Source organism: Schistocerca americana, chromosome 3 (assembly GCF_021461395.2).
Source record: "Schistocerca americana isolate TAMUIC-IGC-003095 chromosome 3, iqSchAmer2.1, whole genome shotgun sequence".
NCBI classification, from domain to species: domain Eukaryota; kingdom Metazoa; phylum Arthropoda; class Insecta; order Orthoptera; family Acrididae; genus Schistocerca; species Schistocerca americana.
The window spans coordinates 629,775,208-629,796,691 of record NC_060121.1 but is presented as its reverse complement, the minus strand read 5'-3'; the positions used below and the strand labels follow the sequence as shown (position 1 = coordinate 629,796,691).

The 21,484-nt window shown below is 39.4% G+C and overlaps 1 protein-coding gene and 1 pseudogene across 1 annotated transcript in view; one reads left to right on the top strand and one right to left on the bottom strand.

Annotated features, from left to right (window-relative positions):
• The window catches only part of LOC124605819 (cationic amino acid transporter 3-like), a 122,236-nt gene that overhangs the window by 67,524 nt on the left and 33,228 nt on the right, over positions 1–21,484 (top strand). The window lies entirely within an intron of this gene.
• LOC124608112 lies at positions 17,340–17,456 on the bottom strand (annotated as a pseudogene).

The following is a 21,484-nucleotide window of genomic DNA, read 5'->3' as shown; positions in this document are numbered from 1 at the left end:
TAAACAGTGTAGTGATAGTTAATTGTTGATGTAGTTTCTAAGAGTGGCTTCTCTTTTGCTAATATGTACCTTGACTCACTTCATGTCCCTCAAGATTCTCCTCCTTATTGAGATCTGTGTAATTTTAAGACAAAACAGTATTTTATGGTATACAGACCAGTGAGAACTACACACCTCGAGATCATTGACACTATCCATCTTGAGGAAATTAAGATAACAATGGATGCTTGCAGGAGCCCTGTGCAGAAGCTAGGGAGTTGCAATTGCAGTCCAGTTGTGGCTTATTGCAATGTGTCACTGACATGAAATCTTAAGGAAGTGGAAGCCATATGTACATCCTGGATTATGGATATCACAGTAAGGAACCATAAACACCTGCATTTTGTCAGATGGTCAGTTTATTGTATTTGACATTGAAAAAAAAAATTCCAATGTGCCATACATAAGTTGCACCTGCTGGGCAAAGAATACAATATGTTATTATCAATTAATAAAACAAAGGTAATGGTATTTAAAAAAGTTGAGTCAGTCAGATCAAAATTTGTTGAACAAGTTAATGTTTTTAATCATTTAAGAATTCAAATAAATTACCAGTATAACAGTATAATAGGCAACAAACTTCATCAGTTTCAGTTTATATGTGGCATTATTAACAGAACTTTAATGAATGGAGTTAGAATGGAAACAAAAATAGTGTCATAAAATAATGGCTGTGACAACTCTGCTGTACAGGAGTGAAACTTGTGAAACATGAGTTCTCACAAGAGCTGAAATGGCATTTCTAAGAACAGTGGAGGACTGCACATACCAAGACCCAATTACAAATGAACAAATTAGAGAAAAACTAAATGTCAAAAGGATAAACAATACAGTAGAGTCACAGAGAAACAGGCAGAAAGAGCAATCCTGCAGTTATCTGCCCCTCATGTTTTGCTGGATAGTACCTTCTGCCAAGCCAATTTCAAACTGCAACAACAGTCCAGTCTTCACCTCAAAGTACTATTGTATCTTCTCCTAATCAACCTCAGTAGTGATGTTTTCCTTTCTGTCGCAATCTACCTCTCCCTCACATCATTTGTTGATTGTCACTGTCTTTATGGTAACTCTTTTAATAAGCTTTGAGAGGAGTAATATTTACTATAATTTTTTTACTTATCTTGTTTTCTTGTAGTTGGCTCCAGTTCTTCATGTCTTGGGGCAGATTCTTAAAGCTGAAATTTTTGAATTTATAAGTTCTCATCGTTCCAATTGATATAATAAATTTTGAAGTAAGCCTGTTCAGATTTTTAATTTTCTTCACAATAATTTATTCTCTCACATTTTTCTACACTGTCTTTACAATTTCCACATCAACAAAGCCAAAAATTAAATTGTTATTCCAAAATACAAAAATATGTCCAATCACATCAGAGGCATGCCCACTACTACTTCACCCTGCGGTTATAACAACATTCAAAAAGGGTTTACAAATTCTGTTGACAGATAAATTTCTATTAATTTATATTATTACCTTATAAATGAATCCAGAAATAAACATAATGAATAGCACCAAACTGTGTAATTAATAACAGAAATGTTAAGTGTGGCAAATATTTTGTAATTTCAAATATTTCTAAAAAAAATATAATTTTAACTGTACATTCAGAGGTTGTACATATCGATTGTAACAAAGAAAATGGAGTGATTTCTTTTTACATATTTTAGCCTGAAATATAATACATTGTGCACAAAATCATATGAAATTCTTTTAGAAAAACAGCTGCGACAATATTAACCTATTCAAATTCAAAAATATATTTTTGGTCTCGACTACTCCTGTTGAGGAAAGGTAATACTAGAGGAGAGTGGCCATTTTTTTCCAGCTCCCTGAACAGCCACATGATCAACCATCACTCCTCTCCTGCAGACCAATTTGGGTCAACCTTCTAAACATTCCTCAGCCTTCACCAGTGCCTCCCATAACCATAATAACTCGCAATCACAAGAGCCTACCACATCAGTGCAGTGTTCTCAATCTCTCATATAAGACACATTCCTCTCCTAAATTATCTTTGCTATCCAAGGGTTTGACTCTCAGCCCTAAACCTGTATTTAGTCATGCTGCTTTGATGAATGACTTTCTTTCTTTCACAGGCAATGTCAACTGCAAATATCACATTGCAACCCAGTCCTAAAATATTTCTGACAGCTAACCTGACATTGAACCCTGCCTTCAACAATTCTGACCACAATACTAACTTATCCACCATCACTATCTTCGAAGAATTCCTAACATTCAGCATTATAACAACGAAAATAATATTGATAATATAATGTTAACAGATAGATATAAAATCTATGCACCAAGTGGCGGCAGAGGAACACATACACACAAAAGTATTTAGCTTTTACAAGCTTTTGGAGCCAGTGGCTCCTTCTTCTGGCAGAAGAGTTGAAGGGGGAGGAAGAAGGGTGAAGGAAAATGACTGTAGAAGTTTAGGGAAAGTGGTACAGTTCAGAAAAGTCACCCAGAAGCCCAGGTCAGGGAAGACTTACCATTTGGGATGAGAAGGAAATTGCTTCACAGTGCTTTCTCAGGTCCCTAAAACATGACCCTAACCTGACCTCTGCAGAACTCCAGACTCTTCATTCCCTAAAAGCTGATGACTCTACCATTATCCTCCCAGTTGATGAGGGGTCTACCACTGTGGTACCTGACTGAAGGGAATATGTAAGCAAGGGTTTGCATCAGCTGTCTGACGCCTCTGTGTACAGCATCTGCCATCAGAACCCTGTTGCAAACTGACCTACAGGCCCTCCTTAAAATCTTAGGTCCCTCACAAGAACTAACACCTCAATTCATAGAAGTTCTTACCCCATCCAAACCACACACCCCCACCTTTTCTCTTCTTCCTAAGATCCATAAACCCAATCATTATGGCTGTGCCACTGTTGCTGGCTTCAAAACACCCATTGAACATATGTCCACCTTAGTTGATCAGCACCTGCAATCCATAGTACAAAGGCATACCTCCTATATTAAAGGCACCAACCATTTCCTAGATCATTTGGAATCTTTGCCCATCCCATCTTGCCTGCCACCATTGATGCCACCTCCCCCTGTATCAACATCTCCCATGTACATGGTCTGTCTGCTGCTGAACATTACCTCAACCAGCACCTACCTGATTCCAAACCTATGACGTGCTTCCTGCTCACCGTAATCTATTTTATACTTACCAACAACTACTTTACCTTTGAGAGGCAGACATACAGACAGTTCAGGGGTACAGCCACGGGAACCAGAATGGCTTCTTCCTACACCATCCTTTTCATGGGCCACTTGGAAGCATATTCCCTGGGATCCATTAGCCTTCAGCTCTTGGTTTATTTAGATACATTGATGACATCTTTGCCATATGCAGTCATCATGCAGATGACCTGTTAAAATTTTTGGAATCTCTAAATACATTCTCCCAATTAAATTTCACATGGTCCTATTACAAATCACATGCACCTTTCCTTTATTTTGACCTCATCCTCACCAAGGATCAGTTACACTATTCTGTTCACATTAAACCTACTAACAAACAATAGTACTTACATTCTGATGGTCACCATCCGTTCCAAGTCAAACATTATCTGATATACAGCCCTGGTATTTAAGAGAAACATATTTCTTCAGATGCAGACTCTTTACTGCATTATGCCATCATTCTCACCTCAGTCTTCACTGGATGTAATTACTACTCCATCTTAGTTCAAAATCAGATTTTCTAGGCCATCACATCCAATCCTGGTACTTTTGATCCCTCCAAAAAACAACTTAGGAGTACACCTTTTGTCACTCAATGTTATCCTGGTCTTGAATGTATCAATCAGCTACACTGATAAGGCTATGACTTCCTAAAATCATGCCCTGAAATAAGGTCCATTTTGCCCAACATTTTGCCCACCACATCTAAAATAGTTTTAAGTTGCCTCCCCAATCTCTGCAGTATCCTGGATAGATCCTATGCCTCTTCTGCACCCATTTGCCTGCCCTATGGCCCCACCCCTGTGACTGTCCCCACTGCAAGACTTTCCCTACGCATCCTCCTACCAACCTTGTAACTGGTAAAAAAAACACTATCAAAGTGAGAGCCAATTGTGAAACGACAGATGTTGTGTTCCAGCTGTTATGTAAACACCATTCCACCTTTCAAGCTGGTGTGACTACCACAAAGTTATCAGTCAGGATTTCTTGGATATAGACAGAGGTATACACTGGCAACACACAATATCTTGTTGCAGATCATGTTCTACGTGACAGTCATGGTCCTGGGTCCTGTTTCCCCAGATGTGTCATCTGGATTTTTACTTCAGATTCTAACATCTCAGAACTCTGCAGATGGAAACTGGCATCACAATATATCCTCAGTTCTCACCACCCACCTGATTTTAATTTATATTAATTTCTTTGGTCTCAGCATCTCTTCTCGGTAACTATTCCCTTCTTCACTCCCTTTTAGTTTTCTATATCTTTTGTTTCCCATAGCTTTTATTTTTTAACCTGTTTATTTTTCCTCATCCCCAACATTTACCACATACAATACACTTGTCTTTCCACTCTTATTAACTCTTGCATGATGTTTTGTCAGTAATATCTGTCTTGCTTATTACCACATCTTGTACCTCTAAGTTTGTTGGTCTTCAAATCTCACTCAGCGAAGTCTCCATCAATCAGTCTTTCCTTCTCATCCTGCCCAGTAAGTCTCCACTGACCCAGGCTTCTGGGTAACTTTTCCAACCTCTCCCCATTTCCTAAATGTTGTCAGTAATTTTTCTTCATCCCTCTTCCTTCCCCTTCAATCTTTCTGCCAGAAGAAGGAGCCACTAGATTTGAAAGCTTCAAAATTTCCCTAACATTTATATATGTGTGTTCTCCTGCGCCACTTAGTGAGTAGATTTTTATCCATCCAGCTATACAACAACTGTTGAGATACAACTTGAGAGAATGAAGAAATTGTGATGGACTCAAAATGAGGAGGGCTCATCAATAACCTTTGAAGATGCAACAAGCAGATAGCCTGATTCATGGAAGGGAAGATGAAAATAATGATGAACTACAGCTGCTCATTGTATATACAGCTTACAAGTTCTTTACTGATGCCAAACTTTAACTCACCCTGCCATAGAAATGATTATCATGAATTTCTTGCAAGGAATAATACCTTTTGGGATGTGCACAAAGCATGGCATTATGGCTTTTGTTATAGCATAAGCACCAGTGCTAACTCAGGATGTGAGACCGTGGTTACCACAGGTGCTCATCATAATTTTAAATCTTCCTGAGGCACAGGAAATGAAGAAAGGAAGATTAAGGATCTTTGCCTGATTGACAATATGATCATTGAAATCAGAGCATAAGATTAAATTTCAGAAGAATGGGAAAAGGATATGAGGTGTATTCCTTTCAAAGGAATCATCCCTGCATTTCCCCCAAGCTAATTAGGGAAAGTACTGAAAAAACTAAATCTTTATGGTTGCCTGAGAATTTAATCACTGTTCCCTCTGAATGGAAGAGCACTGTACTACGTTGCTCATATGAGATATGGGAGACTTGATACTTCTGGAAATGTTTTTGACATTTTGATATTTTATGAACTTTTAGATAAACACTAGAGCAATATTGCAATATTCTCATGTGGATAAAGGTAACTAGTATTTTTAAGTCAACCTCATTGGTTTAGGCTCTATGGGGAATGATCTTTGTATAGAAAATCATATAGTGATTATTGTGGGAGGTGGAGGGGTGCCAGGAACAGTTCAGACTGTAAACTCAGCTACACAATTGAGAAAACACCAACCACATTTCTGGGTACGCTCCTCACACTAGTATGAAAACATGACAAATCAAGTATTGTTTGAGATGTTCTGTCAAACATCTAAATACATACTTCAGGAGAGTCATACAAACATATCATCATTTGACCATTGGACAGAGCCCCATACGGATGATGTAGCAATAAGCATCCCTGGCATAGAGAAACCAGGCCTGGATGGAATACCTCTTCAATTTTACAAAGAGTTCTCTACAACATTGGCTCCTTATCTAGCCTGCATTTATCATAAATCTCTCGCCCAGCACAAAGTCCCCAGTGACTGGGAAAAATTGCTGGTAACACCAGTATATAAGAAAGGTAAAAGAATGGACCCACAAAATTACAGACCAATATCCCTAACTTCAGTTTGCTACAGAATCTCTGAACATATTCCCAGTTAGAAAATAATAAACTTTCTTGAGACTGAGAAGCTTTTGTCCATGAATCAGCATGGTTTTAGACGCTCATGTGAAACTCAGCTTGCCCTTTTCTCACATGATATACTGTGAACAATGGATGGAGGGCAACAAGTAGATATCATTTTTCTAGATTTCCGGAAAGCATTTGACACAGTGCCTTATTACAGTCTGTAATAAGGAACGAGCATATGGAATAAGTTCATGGATATGTGTGTGGCTTAAAGAATTCTTAAGTAAACTGGGGTCCAAAATGAAGCAACAAATGGAAATTTAGCGAGATTACATTTATTCTGCCACAAAACACTATAAACAGGTGATAGTAAAGTAGGAACAATGTATAGAATGCAGAGCATAAACAACTGCAACAAGCATAATGATAGACACAGGTGTTCTTCATTCGTTCCAACTTAACAGGTTCGCACACAGATTCTGAAACTGGTTAATGTGTTCTGTATGGGATGTGGCTTCCTCTGGAAACAATATAGGCCTGACAATGACAGGGCATGTTGTGAATGATATCATCAATCTCATGGTAAGGCAATAAAGCCCATTCTTCTCGTAGAGTTGCTCACAAGTCTTGGAGAGTGGTTGATGGATGCTGATGTGATGTAACCACCTCCCTAGTGCATCCCAGACATGCTCTAAGGTATTAAAATTGGGGGAGCGAGCAGGCCATGCTGGACATGCAATATCTTCCATTTCTAAGAAAAGATCAATCACCTGTGATCTACTAGGTTGAGCATTATCATCCTTGAATTCAAAGTCCAAGCCCACAGCACCTTGCAACAACTGTACATGAGGTCCCAAGATCTCATCATGATACCTAACAGTAGTAAACCTCGCCGATTCACCCATACAATTTCACAAACAGGTGATGGAGTGGTTAACATAATCCCTGCCCACAGCATTAAGGATCCACCCTGATATTGGTCTCTTTCCACACTGTTTGGGTCCCAAAATCATTTTCCATGTGCCCTCCAGATGCTAATCCGCCAAGAATTGCTCTCCAGACCAAATCATGACTCATTGTGAAAAGAACAGACCAACTCTGTTCAATCGTCCAGGTGGCATGTTGATAACTCTGCTCTAGACATTCCCTTCTGTAAAGATACATCAGAGGTAAACATACAGCGGGTCTCCAACAATAAAGGCCATCCTACTGTAGCCTTCTGTTTACCGTTTGCCTCAATACAACACATCCAGTGGGTGCTGAGAGGTCAGGTGCCAGTTACCATGCAGTACCAAGGCATTACCATTATGCCCTTATAGCCAAATTAATAGTCCTCTCTTTCTGATATCACATGTGGTTGGCCCTGCCCTGGTCTTTGGGATACAGTTTTGTTCTCTATAAACTGTCGCAACATCTGAGAAACAACAGAACAATCCACAGTAAGCCATAGGGCAACATCAGCTTGCAACTGTCCTGCTTCCATTCTTTCTGTGGCCCCCCATTGCAGAGTGTCCAATAGATTTCTTCTCTGTGCTGTACTGCACCATCTGTGACTGTGCACACAGTAATTGTGGTTATGGGACTTCCCAGCAAACACTACCCTGTTTGATAGATGCCATGACATCATTGTTTACGTGGTTGTCTGTTGACTGTAATACCATCTTCTGCGCAGAACATGATCATATGGATATCTGTTGCCAGTTTGTATGACTGCATCATGAATTAGACACAGGATGGAGAAATAGCACTTTGTTGCTTTAATTTTGGACACGAGTGTGATAGTACCCAGTATGTTTTCCTCGATGGCGAATGTTCATCAGAGACAAGGATGTCATCAGGAGTGGTCCAGGGAAGTGTGTTAGGACCAGTGTTGTTCTCTATATACATACATGATTTGGTAGACAGGATGGGCAGCAATCTGCCGTTGTTTGCTGATAATGCTGTGGTGGATTGTAAGGTGTCAAAGTTGAATGACTATAGGAAGATACAAGGTGACTTCAACAAAATTTCCAGTTGGTGTTATGAATGGTGGCTAGCTCTAAATGTGGAAAAATATCAGTTAATGTGGATGAGTAGGAAGATTAAACCTGTAATGTTTGGATACAGTATACTAGTGTCCTGCTTGACACAGTCAAGTCATTTAAATATCTTGGCATAATGTCACAAAGCGATATGAAATGGAACGAGCATTTGAGAACTAAGGTAGGGAAGGTGAATTGTCAACTTTGGTTTATAGGGAGAATTTTAGGAAAGAGTGATTTACCTGTAAAGGAGACTGCATATAGGATGCTGGTGTGATCTATTCTTGAGTACTGCTTAAGTGTTTGGGATCCATACCAGGTTGGATTGAATGAAGACATCGAAGCAAATCAGAGGCGGTTTGCTAGATTTGGTACCAGTTGGTTTGAGCAAGATGTAAATGTTACATAGATGCTTTGGGAACTCAAATGGGAATCCCTGGAGGGAAGGCAATGGGTTTTTTTTTTGAGAAATGTTATTGAGAAAATATAGAGAAGCAACATTTGAAGCTGACTGCCTGACGCCCAACTCCTTAAACAGACGTTTACAAGATGATTGTGGGTGAGCACCACATATTATTCACACAGCACATTTTCAAATAATGAAGGCTTTTCCCTTGAGGATGTGTTACTCCAGAACATTACTCCATATGGCATTATTGGTTCCCACCACCCCTAAGAACCAGCTACAAAGGAGCACACCCCTTCATCATCCAATAGCACATTAACTAGTTTTGTTTACCATTTCTTCTGCTGCTGTTCATTCGCTTTGATTAATTACAGTACTACTGTCATCTGCAAAAAGAAGTAATTCTGCTTGTTGTATGTTAGTTGGCAGATCATTTACAAATACAAGGAACAATGGTGGACCTAAGACTGAGCCTTGGGGAACACCAGTCATGGTGTCTCTCCAGTCAAATAAATCTCCCCTGATTACATCAGTAGCATTACTAAGTACAAACGTCTGTGTTATTTTGGTTAGATATGAAATCGATCACTTGGCTGTACCATTACTCTATAAAACCACAGTTTATCTAGGAGGGTATTGTGGTTTACACAGTAAAATGCCTTAGATAGGTCAGAGAAAATAGAAACTGGTGCTATTTTGTTATTTATTGCTTGTAAAATTTATTGAGTAAATGTGTAAATGGCATTTTCAGTAGAGCAACTCTTCTGACATGCAAACGGTGATTTACTGAGGATATCATTGTGGCTCAGATGGGATACTATTCCAGATACATCACCTACTCAAAAACTTTGGAAATGATGTCAGCAGTGAAACAGACTGGTAATTATGAATTTCCCTCCTATCAGCTTTAGTATGGAGGGGTTTAAGAATGACATATTTCAGTCTCTCTGGGAAAATGCCATGAGTAAGTGATGCATTATGTGTTTCAGAAAAGACACAGCTTATATTACATGGGAACAGATATTTAGTACTCTGTGGGAAACACCATCACATTCATATGAACTTTTATTATTGAGGGAATATATATAGTTTTTTTTGGGGGGGGGGGGGGGGCAGGGGGATAGAATTTGGTGATATATTGGTGTGGTTGAATTTTATGAGCATTGCGTTTTCAGTATGCTGGTGTGCATTTTCTCTTGATCTGTTTGTCCATATATTTTCTACTCTATGAAAGAAATGGTTATTAAATTCATTTGCTACCTGTGGCTCATTATTTATTGCCTTTCCATTTCAATCAATAGTTGTGTTATCCTGTTATCATATCTCTAGTTTCACGACATTCCATATACCCTAAGACTGTTGTCAGAATTATTGATTTCTGACATAATGTGCATGTCCCTTGATTTTTAATAACTTTTCTTAGTAATTTGGTAGTGTGCAACTAGTGCAGGATTTTTACTTGTTCCTGCAAACAGACCCAATTCTCTTTTTCTTTCACAAGATACTTTCATCCCTCTAGTGCTCCAAGGATTTTTACACAGCAACTTAAATGTCAGCTTATGTGGAAAGCTATGTTCAAATAATGATATGAATTTATCATGGAATAGATCATATTTTGTGTCAGCAATTGGTTCATTATCAATTTCATCTGAGGTCATCTCTTATAAAATATTCTTAAGAACATTTGTTCTGGGCTCATTAATTATTATAAATGATTTCCACTGAGGAGTATCTATGTTGTAAGGCACCATCTCATTTATCCTAACTGTGCACCATCATGAGAGACAACATTTATTACTCGATGTATGGTTATTCCCTTGCTTTCAGCTTCATCAAAGAAAACATTATTATTAGGGTACAACCATCTTTATATACCTGTGTTGGAAAGTTAATTACTGAGATCAAATTGTAGGATCCAAATAAGGCTTCCAGATCATTTTTCCTAGCATGATCCTTCAGAAAATATACACTGAAACCACCACAGACTATTAACTGTTGGCTGCTACCTGATAGATAGCTTACTAAGGAATCCAAACTTCTGACAAGCAATTCAAAATTTTCCACTGGGTATCTATATACTGTTACAATTAAAAGTGAACTATTGTTCAATTTTAATTCATGAGCGCACAATTCTGTGTGTTGATCACTACAAAATCTACTTATCTCAATGGGTATGTGTATACAGTTACTATTAAGAGTGAACTATTGTTCAACATTAATTCACAAGCACACAGTTCTGTGTGTTGATCACTACAAAATCTACCTATCTCAATGTTTCTAAACTTGTGTACTGCTTTAATAAGTGTAACAACTCCTCCTGTTTCCATATTAGTTCTACAAAAGTAATCTTCTAGAGTGTAATCTTTTATATTTAACTTCTCTAGCCTTGTGGTTACATGCTGCTCAGATATTCTAAACAGCGAAGAAGTTCTTCTACCTGATTATCAGTCCTCTAATTTTCTGGTGAAATAAGCTAACCTTACTTTTCTGTACATTCTTAAGCATTTTGTGTAACTCTTTTGTTGTTTTAAATTCTTTCATAATGGGGTGTCTGAAGGCTTACTCTAACATAAAAAAAGGTATCAGTCCTCTAATATTCTGATGAAATAAGCTAACCTTACTTTTCCTTGTATTCTTAAGTATTTTTACAACTCTTCTGTTATTTTAACTTCTTTCATAACAGCTTGCTTGAACGCTGATTCTGTGTGATGGTGGCCCATCCATACATTTTCTGTAAGGTCAGCCGACCTATCTTTCCCTCTCTTCCTCTCATGAAGGCCATGTATACCCTACCTGCCAATTGCAGCAACAGCACTTGCACAATTAATGTCCAGAAGCATTCAGTGTGGGAAAAAAAGGCAATGTCTGTCAGGTTTCATAATCTTGAATATTTTCATTAGGCGTTTTATGGAGAAAACTTTTCTGAATGATAGAGCTGCTGAATAATTATAGTCACAGTTGCAACAACCAGCAGAAAAAAGGCAGCTCAAGTTGCACAAAAGGTGACAACTGTGATGCATTTAGATTTTTTCTTCAGAACATAGCAAGCTTATTAAGTAAGAAAGTGGATCATCATATATCAATGCAGGTAATTAAAATCTAAAGGTACTTTTACAGATGGACTGTTCATAACAGAACATCATCTGGAGGTCATAAAAATTTAACAAATATCCATTGATAGATAAAAGTTAATATTCCATTATACAATACAAGTTAGGCCTAATGTAAGGAAACAGGGAGTGACTATATACACAAAAAAGTCAAATAAAGTCATTGTCACTGTACCTAAATTAAGCCACATTGAACAGTTCTTCAAGTGCAGTACTTCATTAATAGATTTTGAAGCATGCTAGAGAACACTTCTGTCAACCTACAGGCCATAAACAGAAGTGTTTTAAACTTTGACCTGTGTTCTAGGGGTAGCATCTTTGACTGATAATAAAAATGTTCTAGGTCTCAGATCCATATCAAGCCACTCCTTAAATTTTGAATAAGAACCATCAGCAATGATGGCTGAAGGCTTCCGGTATGAAGATTCACACTACTTTTGCCAATGGTGCTGTCAAAGAGGATGGACGTGTGGACAATCTCTTGCCTTTGGCATAGGAACCTACCTATAAAAAAAGGAAGAATCACCAATGATCAACAGCATGAGGCCTAATGTGTATTCACAGGACATGTGGCCTCTAATTTATTCATGGTGGGCCACTACACACCAGTCAGAAGGTTGATGACAAAGAAAGGAAATAGGGAGGTCCAATAAGACATTATTCTTTATATCAGTTTTGATCCACTGTATCATATGTACAATTTTAATAAAAAATAGTCAAAATTGCACTAACTTATTTATTTTTAATTCCAGTAACTAGTTTTTGTCTACAAGATGAAGGTGGTCTTGTGTATGGAAACCAGTTACCAGAATCAAAAATAAATAAAATTACTGTCATTTAGACTGCTTTCTATTAAATAAGAGTTGAAATAACTGGGAAGGAAGTATTGCATGTGGAAATTCCAGTATTTATTTCATCTTGGATAGCACTGATCAAGGGCAGATAGAGTTGCTGATGTCTAGCTTTGATTGGATCTGCACAATTACATTTTCAGCAGTGACGGAATGACATAGTGCAACAACAGCTTATAATTTATTTGTAAATCCAACTGTCTTGCATGAAATAGATGCGAGCTAAAAAATAAATGGTTTAGCTATTAAACCAAGAAAGGAAACACTCAGTTTCACAGAATTGTAAATGCTGATTCATTTACACTTTGAGAATTTGCCATTTATGTATTTGTTGCAGAAGAATGCAAAGGGTTACTTCAGATAACTATTTACTTCTGTCTCACAAATGCTCAGAAAACAAAGTCTCAATGTGTGTAAGAAGATACCTCCTTCCATGCATGCTAGTTCGAATCCCTTGATAGAAACTGTTTTTTGTCTCCCACCTCTATCAATTTTGAAGATGTGGCAGGCTCTTTCTATCACTTTGTAAGGGCCAGTGTATGGTGAAATCAGTCAGGGAAAGTCACACATGGGACATGTTTTCTAAGTCCTTGAGCACTAATACCTACCATTTGGCATATCTGGTGAGGCTGGTTGATTAAATGTTCCTCATTTTATTATTGAGCCATTGTGCAAAATGTGTACAAAACTGTGGTTCACTTTTCTGTGTGGAGTCAGACGAGATTAATTCCCTTGGAACCCACAATTGTTCACTGCAAACTAATTGTGCTGGAGAGCATTAAATATCCTCCTCTATTGCCTTGGGTAATCCCAATAAGACTAGGGAGAGTGCTTCTGCCCACTCTGATGGACTATGCATTAGCAACATCTTGAGTGTGCAGTGGAAGCATTCCACCATGTTGTTACTGGTGGGATGATAGCTTGTCATGTACAGATAGTTCCAGCCAAACAATAACAGGAGCTTGATGATAGCTGGCTCTCAAATTGCCTTTCACAATATGTAGTAATATCATGTGGCTGGCTGAACATGGAGAACCTTATGTGCACCAGTTCTTCTGCCACTGACTCTGCCAATATGTCAGTAGGTATTGTGACTTCTGGCCACCTTGCAAAATGATCGATGATCATTAACAGATATTGTTGTCCCATAGAGCTCTACAATGGGCCAACAATGTCCACATGGGGATATGAAAACCTGCCTGCAGATATTGGAAATTGAGCAATCAGTGTGGACACATGCTTTCCAACCTTGTTTCACTGACACGTTAAGCACATGCTTGCCCACACCTGACAATCTCTTTGCATCTTGGCCTACACCACTCTGGCAGTGACCATCTTAGCTGTAGCTTGCACGCCTGGGTGTTTTAGATTGTGTGGTGCTTCAAAAAGTTGCCAGTAACATGGTTCTATAATTTAAGGCCATTGCTGACTTCTCGCATCATGCCAAATTCCTTCTGAGACCTCTGTAAGTGGTACTCATCTGTCATAATCCCAAGTTTCCATCATGGAGAAGACAGTGTAAAAAAGGATCAACATGCTGCTCTGATGCTAACTTGTCCCAGTGAATAGATCATAAACCGGCACAGTTCCAGGACAGACAATCTGCTACCATATTCCCCTTTCCTGCTATGTGCCACATGTCTGTTGTGAATTGAGTTATATATTCAACATGCCTGTACTGATGCAGTGATGTAAGCTCCATGCTTCATTGGAAAATAGCAACCAGGGGCTTGTAGTCCATGAAGACTGTCAAATATGTCCCCTCTGTGGCTGTGTGAGAATGTTAGCCTGCCAGGTACATGGTTGATGTTCGATACTGCTCCATTTTTGTTGTTGTTGCATCAAATTCTTAGAGGAGACTGCAAGTGGCTGCCACTTCCCATCTAACTTTTGTTGCAACATTGCACCTACCACTATCTGGCTAGCATCTACCATAACAGCCACAGGAATGCCTGTTTTGAATGTCCTCGGAAGCCCAAGGAATCTTTCAGTAGCCTGTAGTATCCTTCTGATGAGCTACTTGTGAGCAGTTCCTGGGTTACTGCTAGACTAGGCAGATAGCATGCCAAAAGATCTCGAAAGGCCTTCGTGCTTACTGGGAAGAGGTATTTACTGCACTGCTTTGACCCGTTCATGTAATAGTGCCAACCCTGTCTCTGAAACTAAGTATTCCAGGAAACAAGCTTCACTCTTCCCAGGACACATCACATCATTAATGATGATGCTGTAATCTTGCAGCCTGTGGAAAAGCTGGTCTGTATACTGATCTACTGAAGCAGAGAATATTAAAATGTCATCCATGTAACAAAACACAAATGGTAACTCCAACAGCACTTTGTGCATGAACGTCTGCCAAATCTGTGTAGCATTCCTGAGGCCAACTGGCATGAAATGGTATTTGAAAAGTCTGAAGGACATGGTGGCTATTGTTTCTTAAAGATCCGCTGATGCTATGGGCATATGAGAATATGCTTTTGTACAATCTGTCACACTAAATACTGTCGAGCAACTAGTGGTATTGTTGAAGTCTGTGACATTCAGAATGGGGTACTCATCCAGAATTTTGCATGCTGTGAGTGCTCTGTATATCCTCCTGGCTTTATCTTCCTTTGGAATGATATGAGTTGGTAATCCCCATGTACTGTTAGATCTAGTTTAAATACCTGTTTTTAGCAGCCGTTCAAACTCTACCTCCACTGCGAGCAGCTTATTTGGAGCCAGGCACTGCAGTTGACAGGAGACAGGCTGCCCTCAAGTCGTACAGATGTGATGCTGTGTGAAATGCTTGCATTTCCTAATGCCACTTGCAGACTCTGTAAATGCTAGGAAGTTGGGCAATAAATTGTGAAATGGCCATCCTTGGTTAGTGTTGTAAGGTTGCCTACCATAACCAAATTGTAGCACCTTCTTGTGATCTTCTTGTGTGGTGTACCCACAGGGTGTATACGTGGACAAGGAAAAAAAATTCCCGGATTTTTCCCGTTTAAAAATACACTTTCTCCCGGGCGAAAGTACACTTTTTCTATGTTAAGTGACATTATACTCTTCCTCGGCACTGTAAAACTCATCAATCCTTTGTCGGAAAATCACGCCATGGAATATGACCGCACGAGGATTCTGGTACAGACGTCGAGATACTGGGACAGCGTTGTTAGAGAGGCCATCGAAATTCACACCAATGACGACCTCATAAACCGTGACTGTGGCTATAATCTTAGCAAGGCTTGGGAACCAGCGATCGGGTTAATAAAGAGTAAATCGAGCAAACGTATAGTTGTGACGACCACGGCGGACAGAGCCATCACTCCGACGTCATCTCAGACGCCGTCGCAATCTGTTCCACCGCGCGACCGTGGCGCGGGGCGCGGACGGCGGAGGGAGCGCGCCGCGGGCGGAGGGTATTTAAATCGGCCGCCGCCGCGACCGAACCCAGTTCCCTCTGAGAAGCCATAGCGTACGGATCTCCGTGCCGGCATGTTCACAGGAGCTCAGTCCGTCAGTTCACCTGATGATGGCGACATGTATGATCGCCGAAATATTGTGCCCGTTGGACACTATAGACCGGCAGCACACCCGTGGATATTTTGACTATCAAATACGCCGGGAGAAACTCAAGAATCACAATCCTTTGAATGTTTATTGTTTTATATACTGACGTAGAATTTCCCAGCACTTTTGAAAATGAATCTCAGGGGGGAAAAACACCTTTGATGTGCAGCAACATGTACGCTGCATATTTTCGTATTATGAAGGTATAAATTTGAATTCCACCAAACACCACATGGCACTTCCCGAAGCACTGAAATCGAGATTGTGATACGCTTTTGTAAGCGTGATCTCGCCAGCTGATGACACCATAGGACACGTGATGTAATCAGCCAATAGCAATATCACTCTTAAGTATCGCGAACACACAAATAACGAAAGTTAAGGGTTTAAATAAATATACATAGCACTCACATATAATATTGGTCTCGAAGCTTAATAAGCTGGAAGAGAAGCTAAGTTTCCGCATATGTTGATCTTTTTTGCACGTGTTACACTTTAAGAGACATCACACAAATGTACCAGTAAAATTTTTAATAACGACGTAAATGTCTGATCTTCTGGACTCTAAATTCTTCTAAATGGTTGTCCTGAAGGAGTTGACTTTTAAATGAGAGTGAAACGCTTTGTGATTTAAGAAATTCATTGTACATTCTCACATATAGTTCATCTTGCATATAAGTAAATCTGCTTTGAATGTAGCGCTTTTCAAAACACCATTCGCAATATTTTCCCGCGACCTGTTAGACATAGGTTCGGTTCAGCAGTTGCAACAGAGCGCCAGATAATAGGCGTCATCACGCTTGAACAGCTACGATGACGCAGGAAGCCCTTATGTTCGTACGTGTAAAACATTTAAAGATCTTACATTGTGTCATAAAAGGAACAAGACAAAAGAGGATACTTCAAAAGCGTCGGAATTTCATGAACCATACTAAAATGCATAATTTGGCTTCAAATGCACAATCGTATGTAAATTTTCATGGAGTAAGCACTCCGTCTTCAGGCCACAAGTGGCCCATCTGGACCATCTGACCGCCATGTCATCCTCAGGTGAGGATGCGGATAGGAGTTGCGTGTGGTCAGCACACCGCTCTCCCGGTCGTTATGATGGTTTTCTTTGACCGGAGCCACTACTATTCAGTCGAGTAGCTCCTCAATTGGCATCACGAGGCTGAGTGCACCCCGAAAAATGGCAACAGCACATGGCAGCCGGATGGTCACCCATCCAAGCGCTGGCCATGCCCAACAGCGCTTAACTTCGGTGATCGCACAGGAACCGGTGTATCCACTGTGGCAAGGCCGTTGCCCAATTTTTCTTGAAGTACCAGTACTATATTATCTCATGTTTGGTTCAATATGGCATATGCCATACGTGCACTTGAAATACAGCGAAAAGTTGAAACTAGCCAATAGTGTGAAATCAAACACTTCGCTTCAAATAAATTGACTGTCTCAGCAGAAAAGATTAATAAAAACCAGCAAAAATAACTTCATTGTTCTGTAAGGCAATTAATGCTTGACTGTCAGAAAGGTGGAAATAAAATCTGAAACTAAAAACATATTTTAGCCTTCCGTAATTATGTGAACTATTTTAATTGATTTGATAGCTCACTGCCACAAAAATCCGTTTAGTTATTGTTTAGCGTGAGAGCAATAAATGAAAAGGAAACAACAAAATCACTGAATGTGAACACAGGTCACGTCACGACGACCCACTTCCCCACCACAACTCAGACTGCTCTGTGCATCAGCCCCAATTTTCGAATTGGGGCAATATTAAGAAGTGATGCCCAGCCACACTTCTGTAACCAGAAGCGGGAGAAGGTACTACTCATACGCGACTCAACTGCGAATGCACAAGATCCCGCCTGCAACTGCTCAAACGAATCTAATTTAATCAGTTATCATGTCACGCTTATCAGAGGCAATTTGTTGTTACAAAGCATTGCATAGTCTTCCTAAAGCGTTTGATAGACTTTGCTGTTGGTAGACGCTTGTATGAGCACTGTTTTGTTGTATACGGCTCATTTCCTTTGTAACTTTTTTATTTTTGTTTTTTTTTCTCTCGTTCATGTTTTGTTGCTGCACCATTATTCTGCAGTAGTGGGATGCAGTAATGTCCTTTGTTAGAATATTGGTTCTTACCAGTCAAAATCACAAAAATTTAATTGAAAACTAAAACAAAGAAAAATTCCCGGAATTCTAAACAGTTCCCGGGTTTTTCCCGGTTTTCTCCCGGATGAAAAAATTCCCAGGTTTTTCCCGGATCTCCCGGTTGTCCCGGGTCGTATACACCCTAACCCATGTGCACCACACATCACTGCAGATAATGCAGCATTGAATCCCTATTCAGATGATTCAGAAGGGGTACCAGGCATCTTTGTTTGGCAAGTCATGGGCAGCTTGCGCTGTATGAAAACCCGACTTGGAAGCTGTTGTAGACAATTTTTCTCCTCTATGAAATGGCACCAATTGACAGTTGACTAAATCTGGCATGAGATGATAATTGTACAGAAAATCTGCAGCTATTGTAGGATCAGGCACATCTGCAACTATAGAAGTCCATGATGTGTGAAAATTTTGGTTCAGTTGTAATTACGATCATCTCCCACTATATGCCAAAATTCTGGAATTGCCGGCTGCTGTTAATACATGTTGTGTGGTTGCTCTTATTGTGTCTTTAGACTTTCTTGGGTAGACACTGATTTCTGACCATGTGTCCACCAGAAATTTCTCACCCAAAGCATAGTGGTGCACAAACAATCATTGACAAGTATTGTTTGATGTCAGCATTGCATTAGTACTTACACATATTGTATACTGTTCCTAGTGCCTATGTGGTTGATCACAAGTTTTTGTGCTCTTTACACCTGTCTTTGCAGTTTGGGTAATTGCAGGGTTGAGGGCATTGGCGAACAAGGTTCCCAAAACGTTTGTGATACCAGCACCATTGTCTCCCATTGAAGATTGTGTTTCAATGTCCTTGCACTTCTTCCAGCTGTAACTATGTACCTGTTGCTGATGGGTTGCTGCCTGCATATTGAGCTAGGCCACTTGTACTGCTAGCTGCTCCATTGTGTATCTGGTTGGCATGCATCGTAATTGTGAATTCCTCATGTCTGTTACGGGGTTCGTACTGTTCTTGACAGTTTCCATGTCTGCCTCAGGCCCCTCCTCTCACATAGCACTGACTGTTCCCCATATAGAGGCCAGCTCTAAATTGTTTGTGACAATGTCTGCTGTCCTGTTACGGCGTATTTGTCTGCGTCACTACAACAGTTGGGATGTTGGCCAGAATTTTTCCCAACCACAGCACCCATAAGGTTTGTTCAGGAAAAAGATCCAGTCTCACCAAAGTACAAAGTATTCTAAGTATCTGCTGTTGAGTCCCATACTGTCATCTGAAAAAAAATTTCACAAACATATCTCCGCAATAAAGGAGGTGGCTGTATGAGTGCCTCCTTGAGTGTACCATAGCTTTGTTGTCCCAAGGCATCAACTACCTCTTCTATACCTTCCATATTATATTGAATTTAACACATTTTGCAAACACTTTTCATTGCTGAAAAATAAAATCAGCCTGCATAAACCAAAGCTGCAGTTTCATGATCTAGAATGATGGAAGCAAGCTTAACATCACTGCTTCAGACATTTACATTCCCCTCTTGGACATTATTCTCTATGGTTACTGTTGGTGGCAAATTAGCCATCAAGGATCCTGAGTCATCCTGAGTCTGGTGAAAAACCATGTTCCATTTTAACTCCTGCTGCTGATATATGGATCGGAAAATCCATTTCTTCCAATGATACATGTTTCTCTATTTCTTTCTTTTTGGGATCACATCTATCTGAACTCACCATACATGTATTTGCTACAGAAGAATATGGAGGGTTACTTCAAAAGACTACTTATTTCTAGCTCCAAAATATACACTAAAAGAACAAATATAAGAGACTAAACATGAGTTATTATGCTGACAATGGCAAAGATTATTCTTTTGTACCCCAATTTTCTTCTTTTGTGCATGTTGTGGTGCACTGTCTGATTGACATTGCCACAACACAGTTCACAGAGAATTTGCGAACAAATAATGGAATAAAGTTTACCACTGATGAGAAAAACAATTCTTTCCTAAACATATTTTTACAATATTATGAATCCATTTTTCCTTTACAGTGGGTCATAATGAGGAAGCTGAGACAAAGAATGAGTAATATTTGAGATTTAAATGTGTTGTTCCAGGACGATAGATCTATTTTAATCCAAAATTAAAAGGACACTATCAGGATACTAAACAAAATTAGTCACTAGACTGGGAATTTCTTGGTAAGGAGCACACAATATGTTTTCTTGGGTAGGAAGTAAAGAACTTACATAGAAGATACTTCAAATATGGCACAGGGAAGAGCACTGCGGCTCTTGCAATTCATTTTGTATAATAATGACCTGGCAGACCATATTAATAGTAACATGAGAATTTTTTCAGAGGATGTAGTTATCTATAATGAAGTATTGTCAGGAAGAAACTGCACAAACACTCAGATCTCGATAAGATTTCAAAGTGGTGCAGAAATTGGTAACTTGCTTTAAATATAAACAAGTCTAAAATTATGCACTTCACAAAACACAGGAAAGAAGTACCCTATGCCTATAATGTTAATCTGTCATACTTAGGATCAGTCATAATAATTTCTTAGACTTTCCCAGCATTCATTATCGTATGAGATTTTGATGTTGTAACTTGGTATCTTCATCTTCAACTTATGAAGACGCTGAGTCATGACATCAAAATATCCTGTTGGGAAGACACAGGCCACCAACAGTATACCTGATTCTATGAGACGAGAGAATCAGTCATTTTATGGAAGTACTTGGGTGTAATGATGTATGTGCCTATGAAACTGGATCATTACTTAAGCCCAGTTATAGGTAAAGCAGATGGCAGGTTTTGATTCATTGGTAGGATACGGGTAAAATGCAATCAGTTTACAACAAAAATTACTTACAAATCACTTGAGGAACCCACTCCTAGAATATTGCTGAAATATATTTGATTCATTCCAACTATATGGAATTCATTCCAAATAGGACTACCAGGGGTACTGAAATAGTGAAAGGATGGCAACATGAATGGTGACTGGTTTGCTTGACCCATGGGAGAGAGTTAAAGAGCTTCAAGAACCAGTGTTAGGAGAGGAATATGTTATCAAGGTGGTTAGGCCACCACCTTTTAACCAAGCTCAGGAATGAACATTAGAGAGAGAGAGAGAGATTTTCTCTTGCAAGAAGATGAGATGGAAGTGCTATAAGGTATGGACTTCTGTCCATTCTCTC